Here is a 6,126-nt window from a genome sequence, read left to right on the forward strand (position 1 = left end):
ACCCGAACACCTCAAGCCAAGTTATACTACAAAGCCAAGGGTGATGATAAGGCTAAAGGGGTAACAACTCTAAACCCAACTATAATCATCCTTCTACCGTCCAATGCTTTAAGTGCCAAGGAAGAGGGCGCTATGCAAGTGAGTGTCCTAATCGGAGGACTATCACCATTGTGAGAGATGGGTACCAGACTGAAGATGAAGATGAGAGTTGGAATGGTAATGATGACGAGGGAGAAAGAAGTGAGTCTGAGGGTGATTCCGATGAAGAGGTTGAGATGAGGTCTGAAGAATCCTTCAATCATGCTATTGTGGCTAGAAGAGCCATGGGGGCTCTAACTAGGGAAGAGGGTGACCAAAGGGAGAATTTGTTCCATGCAAGATGTAAAATTGTGGATAAGGTCTATTCCTTGATTATTAATGGTGGGAGTTGCATGAATGCCGTTAGCCAATTTTTGGTTGAAAGTATGAAATTCCCCACCCGTAAGCACACTAATCCCTATAAACTCCAATGATTCAATCAACGTGGTGAGATGAGGGTCAACAAGCAAGCCATCAATAAATTTAGCATTGGCAAGTACCAAGATAAGATTTTGTGTGATGTGGTACCCATGCAAGCTTGCCATCTATTGCTTGGAGGACCTTGGCAATTTGATGTTGATGCCCATCATAGTGAGAGAACTAACAAATGCTCATTTGTGGTCAAGGGGAAGAAGTACATTCTTAATTCACTAACCCCTTACCAAGTGAGTGAGGATTATAGAGTTATGAGGGAGCTTCGGGAGAAGTATCAAAAGGAAGAGAAGGAGAAGAGTGAGAGGGAGACTTTGTTAGTCATAAGTGGGGAGGGAACATCTCAAGATGGTTCCAAGAAATGTTTGTTGGCCAAACCAAGTAATTGCTTAAAGGGGGTTGATGAGAGACACTTTATGGTGTGTCTTGTCAACAAGGACCTTCTCTTAAATGCTAACCAAGCTACTAGCACTTTGCCTAGTAGTATATCTTCTCTTTGCAAGAATATGAATCATTGTTCTAGAAGAAATGCCGGATGGCTTATCACCCTTGAGAGGTATTGAGCACCAAATTGATTTTGTACCGGGTTCTCAAATCCCAAACAAGCCGGCATATCGGAGCAATCCGGAGGAAACAAAGGAATTGCAAAGGCAAGTTGAGTAGCTACTCAAGAAGGGTCTGGTCAAGGAGAGTCTTAGTCCTTGTACCGTACCGATAATTCTTGTCCCAAAGAAAGATGGCACTTGGAGGATGTGCATTGATTGTAGAGCCGTCAACAAAATCACGATAAAGTATCGACATCCTATCCTTAGACTTGATGACATGTTGGATGAGCTTTGTGGCTCAAGTGTGTTTACTAAAATTGATCTTAGGAGCAAATATCACCAAATTCGTATGAATCCAGGTGATGAATGGAAAACGGCCTTCAAGACCAAATTTGGCCTCTATGAATGGCAATTTATGCCATTTGGCCTAACCAATGCACCTAGCACTTTCATGCGCCTAATGAACCATGTGTTGAAACCCTTTATCAATAACTTTATGGTTGTCTACTTTGATGATATTCTTGTGTATAGCAAATCTATGGAAGAACATGTGGGCCATTTAAGGCTTGTGTTTGATGTTTTATTGCATGAGAAGTTGTTTGTTAACATGAAGAAGTGTGCTTTTAGGGTTGACAAGTGGTGTTCTTGGGTTTTGTGGTGAGTGTCCATGGTGTTGAGGTTGATGAAGAAAAGGAGGAATCCATTAAAACTTGGCCAACTCCCATAAATGCAACTGATGTGAGGAGTTTCCATGGGTTGGCAAGTTTCTATAGAAGATTTGTAAAGGGCTTTAATACAATTGCTTCCACAATGACCGAATTGATTAAAAAGGAGGTTCATTTTGTGTTGGGGGATGAGCAAGAAAAGGCATTCCAAGAATTAAAGTCTTTGTTGAGTTTGGCACCTTTTTTACAATTGCCAAATTTTGAGAAGACCTTTGAAGTAGAGTGCGATGCTTCCGGAGTTGGCATAGGGGGTGTCTTGATGCAAGAGGGCAAACCGTTGGCCTATTTTAGTGAGTAGCTTAAGGGGGCATCTTTAAACTACTCAACCTATGACAAGGAGTTGTATGCACTTGTGAGGGTTTTGACCCATTGGCAATATTATTTGTGGCACAAAGAATTTGTGATTCGTTCGGATCATGAATCCTTGAAGCATTTGAAGGGTCAATCTAAACTCAACAAAAGACATGCCAAATGGGTAGAATTGATTGAAGCTTTCCCTTTGTCTAGAAGGTATGTCTTGCTCAATACAATGACTTCTAGAATGATGGGTTTTGAAAGCCTTAAGGGATTCTATTCTCAAGATCCCGACTTTAAGGCAATTTGTGAGGAGTTGACCCAAGGGAGGAGGGTTGATAGATTCCAACTTATTGATGGGTTCCTATTCAAGGATGGTAGAGTTTGTGTTCCAATGAGCTCATGGAGAGTGTTGTTCATCAAGGAAGCGCATTTTGGTGGAATGATGGGCCATTTTGGAGTGGCCAAGACACTTGACATTTTGGGTGAGCAATTCTATTGGCCTAAGATGCGACATGATGTTGAAAAGCTATGTGGTCAATGTTTGGAATGCAAGCAAGCCAAGTCCAAGACTCGGCCCCAAGTATGTATACTCCCCTTCCTACTCCTATTGGTCCTTGGATAGACATTTATATGAATTTTGTGTTGGGTCTTCTTGAACCAAAAGGGGTCATGATACCATTTTTGTTGTGGTAGATAGGTTCTAAAAAATGTCTCATTTTATACCATGCCATAAATGTGATGATGCATCTCATGTAGCATCTTTGTTTGTGAATCATGTGCTTAAATTGCATGGAATTCCTAGAACTATTGTTAGTGATAGGGATTCTAAATTCTTTAGTCATTTTTGGGAGAGTCTATGGGGTGCACTTGCCACCAAGCTTTTATTCTCTACTTCTTGCCACCCTCATACGGATGGGCAAACCGAAGTAGTCAATAGGACTCTTGGAAGCTTGCTTAGGTGTATGATTAGGAAAAAGCCTACTTGGGAGGATTGTTTGCCTTTGATAGAATTTTCTCAGAATCGTTCTCTTCACACTTCTATTGGCATGACCCCATTTGAAGTTTGCTATTGTTTTAACCCATTGATTCCTTTAACCTTAACCCCCTTGTCTAGTGATGTTGTTGTGAACTTAGATGCAAAACAAAGGGCGGCTGAAACGATGAAAATCCATGCCAAGGTATAGAAGGACATTGACAAGATCAACACCAAGGTAGCTAAGAGGCAAAACCGTGGGAGGAAGAAGATAGAATTCCAACCTAATGATTGGGTTTGGGTTCATTTTCGGAAGGAAAGATTTCCTCAATTGAGGAAAGGGAAGTTGAGCCCAAGAGGAGATGGTCCCTTCAAAGTCCTTGAAAAGATCAATGACAATGCCTACAAGATCGACTTGCCAAGTGAGTATAATGTTCACAATGTTTTCAATGTAAGTGATCTTTCCCCTTGTGTTGTAGGTGTGATGCAAGAACAGAAACGAAAACAATAATAAAATGTAAGAAAATAAAAGAGATAGATAATTTGACACAACTTAAGACCTAATTTAGCAACCAAAGTTATAGAAAACTAAGACCTCTAAATTAAGAACAAAAGAAACACCAAATTCCTAGGATGACCAAGAGGGATTTGGAATTCCCTAATAACCAATCCTCTCAACAATTACTCAATCAAAGGCTGAGCTCTCAACTCTCAAGAGTTGTACAATAGCAAATATCAATATTCAAAATAGTCTAACCCTAGGGAAATGTTTAAGTCTACTACTTATACTAGGATAATAAGGAAGACAAGCTAGCTATTACAAATATACCCTTAATGAAGCAAGGACCTTGTTTGGTTGTCTTCCTTGGAAATGAAACTCGAAAAAGGCTTGCATTTAAGTTTTAGCCTCTTTACATGCATGGCCATCTTCATCACTCTTCTCCATTCCGTCCTCCCAAGCAATCTTCCACACTTGGGATCCTTGGTATGGCGCTAATGCATGCTCATGAGTGCCTATCTTCATGTACAATTCTTGTGATGTTTGGAGCTCCTTGACTTGACTCCACATAGGTGATTTTGGGGCAACTACGATCGTATCATTCTCTCCATCTTGAAAGGAATTTTTCCTCAAATTTAAGGGATCACCTACGCACATCCAACAAGAAGACAACATGCCTCCACTACAAAATTCATTAGTACTAGAGTGATTCGCAAGGATCATCCCACAATGACAATCATCATAAGCAAACAAGTAGTAAAGGAAAGTGTCTCTTAGCTCAAGCTCAATTGTAAAATCCCCATTGGACACATATGCCTTTTGGCCATCATAAGAGACTTCACATGCAAATAATTTAGCAAGAAACGTATCTACCAAAGAAATATCATCAACATAGCTATCATCGAGATCACTCATAACATCAAAGTCAAGCTTATCAATTGACATAGGGCTACTAAAGGATGATACTACACTCTTAGCATGAAGATAATCTTCCTCACTAGCGTTCTCATCAGGAAATGGATCACTTGAATAAAGCCAAGCATGAATATCATCATCATAAATGGGAGAAGAATCATACAAGGACTCACTATCGATGCCAACATTGCAAGAATAATCTTTAGTTGGGTTTCACAAATAATCGAGCAAATCAAATTCTTCCTCAACCAAAGGATCATCGTTTTTCAAGAGGGAAAGGTTCACATCAACTAGGGAATAGTTAGCACAACCTTCATCCAAACCTATGTTCTTAATGGCATTCATGAAATAGACAAAGAATGAAATTTATCATGCTATCTTTCCTTTCAAGAAAATTACTCTTTCTTCTCTTGCCAACACATGACATTGCACTTGCATTCTTCAAACTCAACTCAAAGTTACTTGTACCACTAGAATTCATGCCTTTACAAGAAAAGGAATTGATGCAATCCAAATTACCATGGTGACGACTCAAGTGTTCAAGCCGAGGAGACCAAAATTGAAGCCCGAGAAGATGTGGATTGAAGCCCAAGATCTGCCCCACAGAAAGAACAAGTCTAGCAGCCCAAATTAGGACTTCTAGAAGCTCTAGTGTGAACATGAGGGGCTGGTCTAATGTGAACGAAGGAAGCTTCCCTTTTTGTGTTTTCTAGGTTCATAATGTATAGTGGTTTTCTAGGCTTCTAGGAGTATGCATTTTGTAGTCTTCTATGCACCTAGAAGACTACACTTCCATTTATTTCTTTTGACTAGTATATTTTAAGAACCTTATTTAAAGGTGCTTGTAATTCATTTTGAAAGGAACCTATCTTGAAATATATGAATATTGAATATTATTGAAACCCTTTAGTTTTGAATGACTAGTGTTAATTTGGTGGACTCAGAATTGAACAACCCCGTTTGATCTAACAGTTTGCAAGAGATGGCTATTCTCTTGAGGATTGTTCGAATAGGATAGGTGCCTTTTGATTCTTTTGGGAGGTAACTCGGACTAGTTCTTCTAGTTATTGTCCAATTGTTATTCAAATTGTGTCTTCTTTCTATCTTTGTTATTTTTCTTGCATCATTTGGTATCAAAGCCTAGATTTGTTCCAACAAATCTAGTCTTGGGTTTGGTATTCACAAAAAAAAAAAAAAAAATCTGAAAAAAAAAATCCAAAATTCGTTTGAATTCCTTGTTTTGTTGTTGATTCTAGTGTTAGATTCAAGTTCCTTACAATTCTTAGGTTCTAAATCTGAAGTTTTGAGTTAATTAAAGTTAGATTTTCAATTTTCACCATTGTTAGACCTTGAAACTTGAAGACTCAAAGTGGGTCTTATAGAAGAGGTTGAAATTGAGGGTTGAAAGTTGTTGGGTTGATTTCTCCTAGTTAAGAAGGGCAAGAATCCAAAAATTGAAAAGATTTGGAGTATTACGGTGTTCTTGATCTATTTGGTGAATCTGATTTTTGATGTTTTGAATACTTGTGTTCTTGAGTGTTCATAAATATTTTGTGAATATTCATGTGTGTTCTTGATAATTTCAGATTTACTAACTTTGTTTGATCTAATTTTGGTGATAAGTTAAGCTTTCAAGGTGTTAGGGAGTGTGAAAGCTATTTT

This window comes from Lycium ferocissimum, chromosome 6 (assembly GCF_029784015.1).
Source record: "Lycium ferocissimum isolate CSIRO_LF1 chromosome 6, AGI_CSIRO_Lferr_CH_V1, whole genome shotgun sequence".
In the NCBI taxonomy this organism is placed as follows: domain Eukaryota; kingdom Viridiplantae; phylum Streptophyta; class Magnoliopsida; order Solanales; family Solanaceae; genus Lycium; species Lycium ferocissimum.